Genomic DNA, 14,445 nt, shown 5'->3' with positions numbered 1-14,445 from the left:
AAAATTTCGATCTTTTTTCTTTGCAGTCTGTTTATTATCATCTTTACGAATTCTTTGACTTCACCACCTTCTTGGCACCACAACGCTATCCATTGAGATATTATTATAGATTCAGTTTTGCAATTTCATCCTCTTATCTCTATTTCCTCTGCCATTTCTTAGTTTTAGTTCTTATTGTATCTTATGCTTGAAAACATTTGAAGCTTACAAAGTATATCAGTTCCTTATTTTCTCAACTTTTTATTATCTAAGTGCCCTCAACTATCACTTTTTTAAAAAAAGAATTGAAATACATAAGAGAACAATACACTGTAATAAATTGACCACTTATAAAATTAAGTTCAACCTGAAATCCCTCCCCACTTAATGGAGACCATCTTTTATAATTCACCATGCTTTAGTTTGGGCAGGGTCAGTTTATCAATGATTTTTGGATGTTTTAAACCACATGAGAGAAATACAGTGTAAGGTAAAATTCTTAATCTTGAGAAGTTGTAGAATTTCCTGATGGTTAGGGAAATTAATGGTGGAGAACCTGAATCATATGAAAAGTAGTTGATTAATTAGCACCTGACAGAGTTTGTTAATTTGGTAAGGATGATGATAAGACATATATGTTGAAAAGATAACTTTGCATATCAGAGGCCACTGGGAAAATTCATAATGTTCTCAAATACTACAAAAAATGACCATTTTTTCATAAAAGATGTCATACATGATGGCATCATATACTTCTGTCAGAAAATTTGCAATGAAGAAAATTAACACTTGAGTCATTTTAATTCTAACAATTTGTTCATGCCTATTATTAGGTTAAAAATTTTAAGAAATAAAGTGGTAAGTGATGTACTTGCTTAATTTTTAACTTATTTTAGGAAAACAACTTTTTCACATTTTTAAAAAATATTTATTTGTATTTATTTTATGCTGAATTTATTCCTGGGCACAAAGCATTTTTTTTAATTAAATAACACCAATTCTTTTAAAACTCTTTCAAAAAGTTGAAGAGGAGAGACTATTCTAAAGTCATCCTGTGGGGTTAGCACTATCCTGATATCAGAGCCAAAGACGCTAAGAGAAAATAAAATGACAGGTCTTTGAAACTACAGAAATGGAAAACTACAATAGAATACAATAGAAGAGAAAAGTACAATTTCTATTGTAGAAAACTACAATATCTTTGATGAATATTGATACAAAAATCCTCAATAAAATAGTAACAAACCAAATTCAGCAGCATATTAAAAGGATTATACATCATTTTTAGGTGAGATTTATTCCTGGAATGCAAGGATGTTTCAATATATGAAAATGAATCAATGTAATAAACCACATTAACAAAATGAAGGAAAAAATAAAAAGATCATCTCGATGGATGCAGAAAAAGCGTTTGACAAAACTAAACATGCTTTCATGTTAAAACACTAAAATTCCTTCAGGGTTAAAGGAAGCTACTTCAACATAATAAAAGCCATATATAGAAATTCACACAGAACATCATATTCAAGGGTGAAAGACTGAAAGCTTTTCCTCTAAGATCAGGAACATGGCAAGAAGGCCCACATTCACCACTTCTATTCAACATGGTATTAGAAGTTCCAGACAAAGCAATTAGGCAAGAAAAAGAAAGAAATAGCATCCAAATTGGAAAGGAAGAAGTAATATTATATTTGTTTACAAATATTATCTTATATGTTGAAACCCCTAAAAATTCCACAAAAAAATTGTTAGAACTAATAAATTCTGCAGAGTAGTGGGATACAAAATCAACATGCAAAAATTAGTTGTTCTTCTATACATTAATAATAAGTAATCTGAAAAAGAAATCTACAAACTTTACATTTTTATTTACAATATCATCAAAAAGAGTAAAATACTTAAGAATCAACTTATTCAAAAAGATAAAAGTTTCAATGATGATTTTGCAAAAATAGAAAAATCTGTCCTAAGATGCCTATGGACTCTCAAGGCACTCTGAATAGCCAAAACAATCTAGAAAAAGAAGAAGAAAGTTAGAGAACTCATACTTCCTGATTTCAAAACTTACTACAAAGTAATCAAAACAGTGTGGTACTGGCATAAATACACACAATATACTAATGAAATAGTATAGAGAGCCCAGAAATAAACCTTTGCATATACGGTCAAATGATTTTTGACAAGGGTGCAAAGACCATTCATTGGAGAAAGGATAAGTTTTTCAACAAATGGTGCTGGGAAAACTGGATACCCACATGCAAAAGAATGAGGTTGGATGCTTACCTTACACCATATACAAAAATTAAGTCAAAATAGATCAAAGATTTGAATGTTAGAGTTGAAGCTATAAAATCCTTAGAAGAAAACACAGGGTAAAATCTGTGTGTCATTGTGTCCAAATGCCATTGCCAACAGTGATTTCTTTAATATGACACCAAAGACATAAGCAACAAAAAAAATAACAAATTGGACTTCATCAAAATGCAAAAGTTTTCTGTATCACAAGATACTATCAACAGAGTAAAAAGGCCACCCACAGAATGGTTGAGAATATTTGCAAATCACATATCTGATAAGGGATTAATATCTAGAATATATAAAGAACTCCCACAACTCAACAATAAAAAAACAACCCAATTTAAAAATGCACAAAGGACTTGAATAGACATTTCTCCAAAGAAGATAAAAAATGGCCAGTACACACATGAAAAGATGCTCAACGTCACTAAGTATCAGGAAAATGCAAAATAAAACCACAATGAGATACATCTTCACACCCATTAGGATAGTTACTATCACAAAATCAGAAAATAACATGTTGGCAAGAATGTTGAGAAATTGGAACCCTTGTACTCTGATGGTGAGAATATAAAACTGTGGAAAACAGTATGGTAGTTCCTTCAAAAATTAAAAATAGAATTACCATATGATCTAGCAATTCCACTTATGGGTTCTGAAATAATAGAAAATATATTTATTGGTCTCTTCCTCCAGTTCCTGGCACAGAACTCCTAAAACCCTTGTCATTTTCAAAATGATAAGAATACTAGTAGCATCTCTTGTTCTAATATTTGTCTTTGACTCCATCCCTGACACAGAGCTCCTAAAACCCTTGTAATTTCCTAAGTGATAAGAACACTAGGAGAATCTTTTGTTCTATTGAGGCAACTCTGGGTGGGCTCCTGGATGGCTCCTGGATGGGGGCTGGTCACCAGACAGACCAAGCCCTGATTAGAAGCTTGGAATGTTTAGCTCTACTCCTTATCCTCCAGAGAGGGGAGAGGGGCTGGACACTGAGTTAATAATTGATCATGCCTACATGTGGGATCCTCCATAAAAATCCCAATAGAAGGAGGTTCAGAGAGCTTCCAGGTTGCCAATGACAAGGAGTGCCTGGAGAGTGGTGCACCTGGAGATGGCATAAAAGCTCTGTGCCCTTTCTCACATACCTTTCCCTATGAGCCACTTCCATCAGGCTGTTCTTGAGTTATATCCTTTTATAATAAACTAGTGATCTAGTAAATGTTTCTCTGAGTATTGTGAGCCACTCTAGAAAATTAATCAAACCCAAGGAGGAGGTTGTGGGAACCTCTGGTTTATAGCCAGTCAGTCAGAAGTACAGGTAACAGCCTGGGCTTCTAACTGGCATCTGAAGTTGAGGTGAGGTTGGGTGGGTGTGCAGTCTTATAGGATTGAGCCCTCAACCTGTGGAATCTGATGTATCTCTGGGTTGACAGCATCAAATTGAGTTGAATTATCTGACGACCAGCTGACATCCCAAGAATTGCTTGTTGGAGGTCTGGGGAACCCTCCCACATGGGAGAAAATGAATCTCAGAACACTATTTATAGGTATACACTCAAAAGAACTCAATGCAGAGGTATAAAGACATATACGTACACCCGTGTTGTTAACAGTGTTATTCAAAATAGCCAGAAGCTGGAAGCAAGCCAGGTGTCCATCAACGGATGAATTGACAAAAAAAATGTGGTGGATACACACAGTGGAATACCATTCACCCTTAAAAAGGAAGGATTTCTGACACATGCTATGACATGGATGAACCTTAAGGACTTTATGCTAAGTGAAATAAAGCCAGCCACAAAAGGAAAAATACTGTATGATTCCACTCATATAAGGTACTTAGAGTAGTCAAATTCATAGGAATAGAAAGGAGAATGGTGGTTCCCAGGGGCAAGAGGGAGAGACAACAGAGAGTTGTTGCTTAATGGGCACAAAGTTTCAGTGCAAGGTGAAAGTAGGTCTGTGGATGGTTGGAGGTTATAACTACACAATAATGTGAATGTACTGAATGTCACTGAACTGTACACTTAAAAATGGTTAAAATGGTGAATTTTATGTTATGCATATTTTATGACCATTTAAAAAAATTAATTATTTTCAACAAATAAACAAACACTAGCTACATGCAATAGCATGGATAAATATCAAAACCATAATGTGGCATAAAAGAAATTATATTCAAAAGGCTATATATTTTATAATTCCATTTATATAAAATCCAAAAAAGAAACAAAACCGAGGTCTGGCTTCCAGTAATGGTGGAGTAGCATGTTGAACTAACACTCTCACAGATAACAATGATAAAATCTGCATAAAATATTATATATATTTATAGAGAATCATGTATCTATATGTAATACACATATAATAAATGTGTATATGTGTGTATGTATAAATCTCTTCCAAAGCAAGCAGAACTGAGAGGGAGTCTTCCCTTAAATGATGGGAATTGCACCAGGAGATATTTGCAAGCTTGAGTCTTTTACCTCAAAGCATTCCAAAATCTGTACACGGCCCAGACAGGGGAGAAACTACAGTCTTACTTGTAATGTTAGAGGATGTATTTTGGGGCTGGCAGAGTAGCTGGAAATTTAGGGGAGAAATTCAGGAAGAGAGGGACCCACAAAGAGGAAAATCTCAAAATAAGTATGAATGTCTCCCCCCTACACACACCAAATTGGCAGATCTTTGAACAACACACATGCAGGGTAGGCCCCAGAGGGCCTAGTGTAAAAACAGTTGGAAGATGAAAGAACTGAATGAGGATTTCAGCTATGCTCACTGTAAAAGAGATAGGATTGGAGTTTCAGTCCAGCCAAGTTAACTCCCTGCTAGAAAAACAACAACACTCTTCAAAGGGATACAATAGAATCCAGAGGCTCTTTAACTATCATTCATGGTTTCCAGTACACAATTTAAAAAATCATGAGATTTGAAGAAATAGGAAAGTGCAATCCATATATGAGCAAAAGCAGGCAGTAGAAGCTATCCCCAAGGTGTTGCAATTAGCAAACAAGCATAAGAAAGTAGCTATTATAAAGACGATCATGGTGGTAAACAAAAATATTCTCATAATGAATGAACAGATGTGGAAACTCAGCAGAGAAATGGAAATTACAAAAGAGAACCAAATAGGAAGATGAAATTAAAAAATACCTTTGAGTTTACCATTAGATTAGAAACAGTAGAAGAAACATGAAAATAGGGCAATAGAAATTATCCAGTCTGAAGAAAAGAATGTAAAAATTTTGAAGAAAAATGAAGAGAGCCTTACAACCTGTGAGATGATTGAGTCCCCAGCAGAGAGGGGAGAGACAGAAAAATTAAATGAGGCAGAAAGGCAAATCAATAAGTAATAGCATAATTTCCAAAATTTGGTGGAAAGTCTTAAATTTTAGATCCAAGAAAGTCAGGAAACACACAAAATAAAATACAAATTAAAACCATACTTAGGCACGTGATAGTCAAGCTGCTAAAATCCAAAGATAAAAGGGAAATCTTGAAAGCAGTCAGGGAAATAGATATATACAGGGGAAGACATTACATACAGGGAGAAATAATGTGAATGATGGATGATACATTATCAAAAACAAAAGAAACAAATCAATAACAAAATGACATCTTTCAAGTGCAGAAAGAAAACTCAAAAGTCAACACAGGATTCTATATTTAGCAGAACTCACTTTCATAAAGGAAGCAGAAGCCACAATAAGATACCACACACCTATTAGTGGCTAAAATAAAAAATAAAATTGCAAATACCAAGTGCTGGTGAGGACTACGAGCAACTAGAACTGGGAATGCAACATGATAGTTGCATTCGGAAAACAGTTGAGCAGGTTCTTATAAAGTTAAACATACACTTATTATATGACTCAGATATCCCACTCCTAGAGATTTACTGACGCAAATTGAAAACTCATGTTTAAACAAAAACCTTTGTGTGAATCTTTATAGCCATTTTATTCATAATTGCCAAAAGCTGGAAATAAACTAAATGTCCTTCATCAGGTGAATGGAGAAAGAAACTGTGGTGCATCGGGACATTAGAATAGTACTTGGCAATAAAAAGGATAAACTCTTGATTCACACAACAAGATGGATGAATCTTGGATGCATTTCTCTAAGTGAAGGAAGCCAGATTCAAAAGGCTATATGGTATATAATTCCATTTATATGACTTTCTAGAAAAGGCAGAATTACAGGGATGCAAAGTGATCAGTGGTTGCCAAGGGATGGAGTGGGGGAAGCGGTTGACTACAAAGAGACAGTATGAGAGAATTTTAGGGGTGAAAAAACAGCTCTGTATGGTACTGTGGAGGTGGATACATGACCATAAAGTTGTCAAAACCCATAGAACTGTACACTACAAAGAGTGAATTTTACTCTGCAAATTTTAAAAATCAATCAGGATGCTGGGGAACTCAGATGGAATGCAGTGACAAATGAACCTCACTGTATTACAAGCATGTGACATAACCACACAGAAGGGGTGGGGATGAAAGGTCCTGACCTAAGTAACTTTGGAAGACAGTGTTTTGATGGAATACTGTAAAACTAAAGTACTGGACACAAACACTGTACACTAGGTGATAAATGTGTTTTTCATAAGGGTATGGATTAGCGATTCTGAAACTAGTTGACACATTAGTAAATATATTGTATATAACTGGAGTTAAGTTTCTCACTGTTGGTAAAAGAAGTTACATATAAACAAAAGGAGAATGCTAGAATAAACTCTGTGGTGCTGGATTGGAGTTGGAAGTATCAGTATGAATCCATGTCTCTTTTAATATATCTATCCAGATAGATAGTTAGATTGATAGATAGATGGATACATCAATAGATAGATGTGTATACCTGAGTTTCTATTCATACATACATTTCCAAGCTCTGCTGAGTGGGTCTAGAAGCAGTGACACTCTAGTATCAATGAGCACACCTAGTTCCCAGATCTGGGTTTATATCATTCTCCAATTAAAAGAAGCAGGTTTTCTTGGAGAAGTGGCTAATTCTAGGACTGGAGATGGAAAATACAAGATGAACCGGGAACATCCTGTAGTGCCAGAAAGTAGGAAAGTGCTTTAACAAAACACAGAAAATGATGAGATGTGTCAAAAGGAATCAATCTGAAAGACTTCCCAATGGCTCAAGCTGGAAAATTGTGAGCAACAAAATAAATAATGGTGGCATTGGATTCTTACCCAGAGAACAAAATAAATATCCATGAGTCTATACTGATATAAAATAGATTAAATAAGAAAGGAAGAAAGAAAGAGAAAAAAAAGAATGAGAGAAAGAGAGAAAGAGAGGAAGAAGGAAGGGAGAAGTAGGGGCGGAATCTTCCTTACAGAATTCCAAATAATAAACGTGGCTGGATAGCATGAAATAGAAAATCGCCACTAAAACACCACAGTAATAATTACTGTGAGCAAGGGCCGGCCTGGTGGCTTAGCGGTTAAGTGCGCGCGCTCCGCTACTGGTGGCCCGGGTTTGGATCCCGGGCGCCCACCGACGCACCGCTTCTCTGGCCATGCTGAAACCTCGTCCCACATACAGCAACTAGAAGGATGTGCAACTATGACATACAACTATCTACTGGGGCTTTGGGGCAAAAAATAAAGGAGGAGGATTGGCAATAGATGTTAGCTCAGAGCCGGTCTTCCTCAGCAGAAAGAGGAGGATTAGCATGGATGTTAGCTCAGGACTAATCTCCCTCACACACACACAAAAATTACTGTGAGCAAGACTGATTGATGAATGCAAAAACTGTGGGTGAAACTTAAAGAAGAAACAGTACATTTGCAGAGCCTCAAAGCATCTCCCTCCAAATACTTAAATTTTTTCTCTTAATTTCTTTAAAAGACCTATGACTATTTAAAGCAAAAATTATAACACTGTATTGTGGGATTTATAACATGGGTAGATGTAAAACTTATGACAACAATAGCATAAGGGACAGACATAGGTAAATGGAACTGTTCTGTAGCAAGGCTTCCATATTTTACATTGATTAAACTGGTGCACTATTAAGTCTAGGTAGGCTGTGATATGTTAAAGATGCATATTGTAATCTGGACCAACCACTATAAAATGCAAAGGTGTGTCACTTAAATGCTAATAAAGGAATTAAGCAGCAAAAAAAAGGGTTTGTACAAGAATGTTCACAGGAGATGACCTGCACGTCCCCAGGAGGAAGACGAGCGCACTGTGGGGCATCCACAGAGCAGAACGCCCTCAGCCGTGCCAAGGAGCAAACGCTGACACACACATGCTGGGTGAGTCTCATCAACCTCGTGCCGAGGGAGGCAAGCTGGACAGAAAACAAAACACGTGGGATGATTTCAGCCAAGATGAACCTATGATGAAAAAATCAGAACAGTGTTTGCCTCGGGGGAAAGAAAAAATTGCCTGGGAAGGAAGAGGAAAGAGTTTTCTGGGGGTGATGGAACTATTCTATTCTTAAAGGGGTGAAGGTTATATGGGCATGTTTATTTGCCAAAACTGTACAGTTGAGAGTTGTGCCTTTCAGTGTGCATACATCTTACCCCCCCCACACACAAAGGACTAAAAGATTAATAAAGTGAGGTGGGAATGGGATGGAGTGTGGATGAAACAAAATTGGCAGACAATTAGTAGTTGTTGAAGCTGGGTGACGGGCCTACTATGCTATTTTGTTTATTTTGTATATTGTTTAAATTGTTCTGTAATAAAACACTCGTATAAGAAGACAAACTCGATATACAGTGTTTGCTGGTAAGATATCGGTTACCTTTTGGGAGGAAGGAGGGAGAAAGGGATTGTCAGCGCCTGAGTGAAGCTGGTGCTAGTTCTTGGTCACACAAGTGTGTTCACTTTGTAATAATTCTTTGAGGTTTACATGGATGACTTCTGCATATATTTCTGTACTCATGTTATACATCAATAAACACTTTAAATCCTGCATATTTCCACAAAGATCCTAACTCAATATCTCAGAATAACAGCAGTGTTTTGTTTTAAAGTGGAACATGTTCACTCATGGCATCTTCAGATGGATTTTAATACTTCCAAGTATCTATTAATGCCCTCACCCTTGCGTGGCCCCCTGGGTCTTTCCATTTTTGGCTCAATTTGGCAAGTGTCATGGCTTTGAGTTTTTATGATGGGTATGGGCCCTTCAGGTGGGCGAGGTCCAAAGGAAGGATCTCTGCAGCGACCTTGACCACGGGAGCCAGAGGGAGGATCATGGCAACCTGGAGGGATGGAGGGGATGGTAGGACAGGTGGCCTTGAAAAGGCAAATTCCAGAATCCCAGGCACCCAGTATTTCCATTTTAGATATTGAATTTACACTTCAAATACTGGCCAGGAAGTTTCCACGAGGGCTGCAAGCATCCTCAGCAATAGCCAGGCTGGTGAGCCCCACCCCTACCTGAGTGCCGGCCTCAAGGGATGCAGCCCAACCACACTGCGCATACTCTGGGGGGTGGGCAGGGCATAGAGAGTGGTCATGGTATAGAGAAGAGGCGGGGTAGAGGGTGGGGTGGAGAAGCAGAGGGATGGGGACCAGGGGCGGGGGGACAAGGTGGGAGTTGGGGCCCCTAGCTGTGTATGCTGGGAGCTTTTGTCTCTTAACCGCTCCCAGCTGGGAGCTTGCAGGACTACAGGACTACAAATCCCAGGAGGCTGTGGGCATGGGGCGGTGCCTAACCCCGGGGGGAGGAGCAGGGCGGTGTGCGCTTGGCCGAGGGCCAAACCGCCCTTGACTCAGGACTCTGGTCCTGCACCCGCTGCACGTGGGCTGAGTCCCGGAGGGATGCCACGGGATGAGCGGGACCAGGGAGTTAGGAGGATGTGGCGGCTGCATGGGCAGCCAAGGGCCTGCAGCGTGCAACTGGTTTTGTCCAAAATTGAAGTCGGACTCGTGCCTCTTCCACACCGCCTCCCTCCATTGCTTGATTCCTCCTCCCACCTGCGTGCCTGTGGGTCTTTCCACAGCCTCCTACCTAGTCCAGGGCCAGGTGCTTCTCTAAACTGCCTATGGGAACTGGTTTGACATCCCAGAAACTTTCCACTTTGCCTGCTGCCCTCTGCCTTCTCCAGCCAAAGTGCCATCCTTTCATCAGCTTTTGAGAGAGATTCGCTCTTGTGGCCGCTCTTGCAAGTACAACTTAAGAGCTTTGCAGGGTGGTAACATTGGCTGTTGCTTGCCTTTTTTGCAGATATGGAAGTTGAGGCATCTGTGAGGTTAATCATTGGTTTCCCCAGGATCCGCTAAGAGCAGAGGAGAACAACCCAATTCCCAGGCAAGTATCTAGTAGGCCGTTTTCACCAACGCATTCCAGTGCAGTGGCCTCCAAAATAGCAACCTTAAGATGAGAATAGCTTAAGCATTTTGCCCTTTAGATTGATCACCTAATCTCAGCTCAGGCATGAGTGGCCAGTCTCTCAGGGACACGGGTGGCGACTCTGATCACTCAGGAAGAGACCAGTCATCCAGCTTTGGGAGAGGGACGTTCAAGGTAGACAGCACTTGGGCAGCATTTGAAACCCGTCAGCTTTAACATCTCTGCTTTGAATTCTGACAAGGTTCCCGGATAAACATGCCTAGGGATAGTCAGAGGTACCATATTCTTTAAAAATTGATTAGAGTGGTGAAAGGAATAGAGCATAAAATATCCTGCTTATTTGCAAAAGATAAAATGCAAGCAAGACCTTCCTGTTAATTTTTTTCTGCTCATTCTCTTGGCTGTACTGTACGCTTGAATGCAGAAACAAAAAATTTGAATTGCCAAGTTATCTTTTCCTGAGATTGGTAAATTAACTTAAAAGTCTTATTGAAACGTGTGGAGGAATGGTTAGCAGCTTTCATGATTTATGTCGTCCCTAAAAATCTGGGCGTTGATCTACAGGAAAAAAAGTCCCTGTTTATATTATACATCCCAATAGGTTACATTTCCAATTTCTGAATGTGGGATATTATCAAAGCAACTGAAAAACCTGGTCATGGAAACTGGACCCTGTCACTTTGTCAAGAATTTGCCTCTGTATGAATTAATGACACATGAATTCTTTAACATTTTTGTAAAGAAAGGATGAGAAAGTGTGTAGTGTCTCTGAATGTGGCAAGACAGGGAAGTCTCATTAGACCACATCCTCGGGTTCTTCTCTCGTGTTCAATAGGCCCAGGTGATAGTCCGTGTAGTCAGGTGCAGCGCCCCTCCCCCAGCCCCCAGTGTTCCATCCTACTCTGGCCTGTGCCCTCTTCAGGGGGTTCTGATGACACTCGTCCACAAGTGTTGGAAGGAAACATTGTAACATGAGGATATTCATCATCTTAAAACAAGGATTAATGGAGAGGAAAGTCTCGGGGTGTGTGTGCTCCGATGCACTGCTGTTGAGGTGTGGCCGCAGTGACAACTGTGCTCCCAGCAGTCCCCACAATGGCTGTCTCAAACGTTTGATCTCCTGGCGCAACCACAGCAGCTGTTGACAGAGCTGGGCACTCGTCGTGGTTCAGTGTCTTCCGTCAGATTTTGTAGCTCTGACCCTCCTCTGCTTGCCCCATTCCCACTCCTATCTGCTGCATTCATTGCTTTGTAGTTGTTTCCTAGGAGCCACTGTGTGTAACACTATTTCACAGTATCTTTAGGGACCCACTCTCACTACACGTGTCACTGTACAACAGCCCCTTATCTTGGTGTAGCCCATGTTCATCCTCTCCAGTGGAGCTGTGAAGAACCCTGCTTACTCGGAGCTCCTCTCATTCTCATGCTGCTGGGGCTGGTAACGAAGCTGGGCATCTTGTCTTTGGTCTCATCAACATTATTCTTTTCATTGATTTTCTGAAGTCGGAGACGACTTTGTTAATAATGTGACACTGACTGTCACAGGCACTTTTATGTATCTTCCCCAACAGCTCTGTGAAGTAGGCCTGTGATCCCCATTTTACAGGGGGGAACACTGAGGCTCAGAGAGGTCGAGTGCTTCCTTCACTTCACACAGTTTCTTGGTATATTTTGAGTCTCCACTTGGAACTCCGCCTCTCAGGTGTGTGCACTTAGCTGGCGTTCCAATTTGTGCCTCTCTGCCATCCTCTCCAAAGGCACACGCCCCAACCTGAGTCCATTGTCTGCTTGATGACAGTCACCCTGCACAAACCGGCCCCATGCAGGGAGTGGACTAGTCAGGCGTGGTCCTCCAGCTTACCCTGGGCAGGTTCTAGGTTTATTGTGAGAGCTGGAGCAGTGGAAGATACTGACCATCACTCACCTGGAAGGTTTGTTATGTAGAAATACTCCACTGACTTTTTGCAGGTGTCATGTCTTCTTTGTCTTCATTGCTCCTCTGGGCTTTCTCCTACAGTCCGTGCTGTGCAGTAACATACAGTACAGAGACTGGGGAACATAATAGTATTGCCCTGCACCAAACGGTCACATCACTCATTTTTCTAATTATGAAAGAATTACATACTATAAAAAAAGTCAAGGAGTGACGTCAGCATCATGGCGGAGTGAGCTTTCCCGTGAACTCTTCCCCCACAAGATACAACAAAAGCAACAGCCACAGACCAACAACGGAATCCCACACAGTGAAAACCTAGAGCGGAGGGATCCACACTGCCGCACATCTGAGAGCGGAACGTGCTGGGCCCCCGGAGGAAGTGGGGAGAGGTAAGGAGAACTCCGCTCCCTCCCCATCAGATCAGCGATCCCGGTCCGCGCGGCTCCCAGAGAGGGGGGAGGGGCGGCCCTCGGCGGGAAAACTGTAGCTCTTCGGGCTCTCTCAGCCAGTGGGAAACTCCCGCACAGAGGACTCAGAGGAGCCACAGGGCTACCATCAACATCTGAGCACCCCAGAGAGTGGATAAAGAGGGGCGAACGAGAAGCCTCCCACGTCAGAGACCCAGAGGGCAAAAGAGAGAGCTCCCCCCTCCCCGAAACCCAGAGTCTGCAGCTCGACCAGACATAGCGATCCGAGGCAGACCTGAACAAACTGGACTGGACCCGTGGATCGCAGCGGGAAAAAAAAAACAAACGAACAAAACTGCGGATCGCAGCAGAAAAACTGGGGCAGAGTGCAGGGGGCTTAGACTACACAGCCCTTTACCACCAGACAGTGGCGGCAGGTGGAAATTGCAACCAGAGACTTCCAGGATGAGGAAAATCAAAACCAACACAGGAACCACAATGCAAAAATATATGAAATCACCAGACCAGAAACAAAATGACAAGCACCCAGAAATCAACCCCGAAGACACAGAAATCCATAAACTAAATGACAGAGATTTCAAAGTAGCTATCATAAAAACACTCAACGAAATACGAGACAACACAGACAAACAATTCAATGAGATTAGGAGTTTCTTCACAAAAGAGATTGAAATCATAAAGAAAAACCAATCAGTGCTGATGGAGATGAAGAACACAATGGAGGAGATAAAGGAGAATCTGGAATCTTTAAAGAACAGAGCTGACAATATGGAGGAAAGAATTAGTACTTTAGAGGATAGAAATACAGATATACTCCAGATGGAAGAAGAGAGAGAATTAAGACTAAAAAGAAATGAAGAAAGACTCTGAGAAATATCTGACTCTATTAGAAAATGTAACATAAGAATTATAGGTATTCCTGAGGGAGAGGAGAGGGAAAGAGGAACAGAGAGCCTATTCAAGGAAATAATAGCTGAAAATTTCCCAAATCTGGGGAAGGACCAGGAAATACCAGTAAGCGAAGCCAACAGGACACCTATTTATATTAACAGACAAAGGCCTTCACCACGACACCTAGTGGTAAGGCTAGCCAGGGTCAATGACAAAGAAACAATATTAAGGGCAGCTAGACAAAAACAAAAAATAACGTACAAAGGAACTCCCATCAGGCTCTCAGCAGATTTCTCAACAGAAACTTTTCAGGCTAGAAGAGACTGGAATGATATATTCAAAATACTAAAAGACAAAAACTTTCAGCCAAGAATACTCTATCCAGCAAAAATATCCTTCAAATATGATGGAGAAATAGTAACTCACCCAGATAAACAAAAGCTAAGGGAGTTCATGGCCACGAGACCCCCACTACAAGAAATACTCAAGAAGGCCCTCAGGCCTGAAAAAAAGAAGAGAAAGGGAACACAAAGCTTGGAGTAAGGAGAAAAGTAGGTAGACAAAATCAGAGAAATAAT

At 40.4% G+C, this 14,445-nt stretch overlaps 1 long non-coding RNA gene across 4 annotated transcripts in view; it reads right to left on the bottom strand.

Annotated features, from left to right (window-relative positions):
* LOC147911266 (uncharacterized) overlaps positions 1 to 13,600 on the bottom strand; it is a 46,331-nt gene extending 32,731 nt beyond the window's left edge. For 2 of the 4 annotated variants that reach the window (XR_015551328.1, XR_015551330.1), the window contains exons 1-2: positions 12,537 to 13,596; positions 392 to 8,642 (exon numbers count right to left, since the gene is read on the bottom strand). This is a non-coding gene — a long non-coding RNA (uncharacterized LOC147911266). Of the gene's footprint in view, positions 1 to 391; positions 8,643 to 12,536 lie in introns of all 4 variants that reach the window. The other 2 variants (XR_015551331.1, XR_015551329.1) reach the window with 2 other exon arrangements.
* Between the last annotated feature and the right edge of the window lie 845 nt (positions 13,601 to 14,445).

Source organism: Ceratotherium simum, unplaced genomic scaffold, assembly GCF_057802395.1.
Source record: "Ceratotherium simum simum isolate JZ-2026a unplaced genomic scaffold, ASM5780239v1 HiC_scaffold_44, whole genome shotgun sequence".
In the NCBI taxonomy this organism is placed as follows: Eukaryota; Metazoa; Chordata; class Mammalia; order Perissodactyla; family Rhinocerotidae; genus Ceratotherium; species Ceratotherium simum.
This window is presented reverse-complemented; position numbering and strand designations above follow the sequence as displayed.